The following is a 3,119-nucleotide window of genomic DNA, read 5'->3' as shown; positions in this document are numbered from 1 at the left end:
GGTCTCGCGCCAATCCCTGCCCACCCCAGAATTCTCTTGGGGATCAAATAATGTAAGGGAAAGAGCCTTGAAGCAAAGGCAAGGTGGTGTATTCGGGACATGCCTGTTAGGAAATGTGGGACAAACTTATTTAGGTAAAAAGCGACTACTGAGAAATTGTTTCGGGGGCGGGGAGGGGAAGGGAGGTGGAAGGATGTTCGTGCCGCTGATGGAAATATTGAGAGTGGGCTTTTCATAGGTGAAATATGGGATTGTTAATAGGGTCGCCTAGGTATCGAGTCTGGGGCTACAGGGGTGAGGATGGGGGCCAAGAGACGAGGTAGCCGGACCACTGGGTGCGTGCAAAGATGGCCTTGAAAGTGTGGGTCTTTTCTTCCGCGTTTGCTGCCATGACGCCTTTGAAGAGAAAAATCCCCCACCCGGTGCTTTTAAGTTTAGGAAACTTGAAAGAAAGACGTTTCCAGCCGGAGAAGGTGCTAACTCAGAGGTTTCTGTGAGAGCTTGTCTATTTTAAGCCTTGGAAACCCCAGGGCTGGGATGTGTGGCATTGATAAAGGAGATTACTTAATTGCGTAGAAGAAATTATTAGGAGATAAACTACTTAAAATACGCACACACACACATTTATAATAGGGGAAAGGATCATCTGTAAAGATGCAATAATACTGTTATTGTCAGGGTGTATGCTGAGTGTGTACAGACAGCGTGAATTAATTCTCCCAGGGCAGAGATGTTGGTTTGTTTTATTCACTGATGCACTTTAAGCACTAAAACACTACGAGGCACACAGTAGGTGCTCAATACATGTTTGTGGAATAAATAAGTAATGGGACGATCTCTGGGACTGGGAGTTGGGAGATCTGGATCCTAGTTCTTCCACTAACTGGCAGAGTACTTATAGGCCAATCACAGAACTCGATGCCAAGGCACAGCTTTAAAACTTACTGAGGTGGAAATGACTTTTTCATTATGGTGTTACTTTATTTATTATTATTTTTAAAATAAATTTATTTATTTATTATTTATTTTTGGCTGCGTTGGGTCTTCGTTGCTGCATGCCGGCTTTCTCTAGTTGCGGTGAGCGGGGGCTACTCTTCGTTGCGGTGCTCGGGCTTCTCATTGAGGTGGCTTCTCTTGTTGCGGAACACCAGCTCTAGGCACGCGGGCTTCAGTAGTTGTGGCACGTGGGCTCAGTAGTTGTGGCTCGCGGGCTCTAGAGCGCAGGCTCAGTAGTTGTGACACCTGGGCTTAGTTGCTCCGTGGCATGTGGGATCTTCCCGGACCAGGGCTTGAACCTGTGTCCCGTGCTTTAGCAGGCGGATTCTTTTTTTTTTTTTTTTTTAATTTTTTAAAAATTAATGTATTTTATTTATTTTATTTTTGGCTGCCTTGGGTCTTCGTTGCTGCGCGCAGGCTTTCTCTAGTTGTTGTGAGCGGGGGCTACTCTTCATTGTGGTGCGCAGGCTTCTCATTGCGGTGGCTTCTCTTGTTGTGGATCATAGGCTCTAGGTGCACAGGCTTCAGTAGTTGTGGCTCACGGGTTCTAGAGAGTAGGCTCAGAAGTTGTGGTGCACGGACTTAGTTGCTCCGCGGCATGTGAGATCTTCCCCGACCAGGGCTCGAACCCATGTCCCCTGCATTGGCAGGTGGATTCTTAACCACTGCACCACCAGAGAAGTCCGGTGTTACTTTAATTCTCTTTGAAACAGCACTAGAATAAGGAGCCTAGGATTAAAAATGAAATTTTATTCCCAAGAAGACTTTTGTGAGAAGGGAAAAGGGGAGAAAATGTAGTTGGACTTGTTTCTCTTATACTTGCCTTTTAAAACTATTTAAGATATTATTTATGTCTCTTTAATTCTTGAGATCTGAAACCTGGCTTCCTTAGTTCTCCAGGTAACAATTCCTGCCCTTGATTTGTGCCTTATGTGAAAATTGTAACAATTTATTTCGCTAAGTATATCTTTTTCCTGTCTTGTACTAAGTTTAAAAAGTCTCTACTTTGTTGACTAGCTACTTCCCAAAGAAGGTTTGAGGAAGCAATACTAAAAACACATTACATTTCTACAAAGGATAGTTAACTACAGAGAAAAGAGAAAAAAACAGGACAGAGGAGCTGAATAGGCATTTTTCCAATGGAGACAAACTGATGGCCAACAGGCACGTGAAAAGATGCTCGTCATCACTAATCATCAGGGAAGTACAAGTCAAAACCACAGTGAGATATCACCTCATACCTGTTAGAATGACTATTACCAAAAAAGACAACAGATAACAAATGCTGGTGAGAATGTGGAGAAAAGGGAACCTTGGTGCACTATTGGTGGGAATGTACATTGGTACAGTCACTATGGAAAACAGTATGGAGGTTCCTCAAAAAATTAAAAATAAAACTGCCATACAATCCATCAATTCTGCTTCTGGGTATTTATCTGAAGAAAATGAAAACACTAATTCAAGAAGATATTTGCCTCCAATGTTCAAAGCAGCATTATTTACAATAGCCAAGATACAGGAACAACCTAAGTGTCCATCAACAGATGAATGGATAACATATGAGATACACACACACTCACACACACATACACAGAAGAATATTACTCAGCCATAAAATTTTTGCCACTTGGCGACTTCCCTGGTGGTCCAGTGGTTAAGAATCCACCTTCCAGGGGCTTCCCTGGTGGTGCAGTGCTTAAGAATCTGCTTGCCAATGCAGGGGACACGGGTTCGAGCCCTAGCCCGGGAAGATCCCACATGCTGTGGAGCAACTAAACCTGTGCGCCACAACTACTGAGCCTGCACTCTAGAGCCTGCGTGCCACAACTACTGAAGCCCGCATGCCTAGAGCCCCTGCTCTGCAACAAGACAAGAAACCAGAAAGAAGCCCGTGCACCACAACGAAGAGTAGCTCCCGCTTGCCGCAACTAGAGAAAGCCCGCTCACAGCAATGAAGACCCAACACAGGCAAAAATAAAAACAAACAAACAAATAAATAAATAAAAGAATCCTCCTTCCAATGCAGGGGATGTAGGTTCGATCCCTGGTCAGGGAACTAAGATCCCACATGCTGAGGAGCAGCTAAGTACACACGCCGCAGCTACTGAGCCCTCGTGCCACAA

The sequence above is a fragment of the Hyperoodon ampullatus genome, assembly GCF_949752795.1.
Source record: "Hyperoodon ampullatus genome assembly, chromosome: 19".
Lineage (NCBI taxonomy): Eukaryota > Metazoa > Chordata > Mammalia > Artiodactyla > Ziphiidae > Hyperoodon > Hyperoodon ampullatus.
This window is presented reverse-complemented; position numbering follows the sequence as displayed.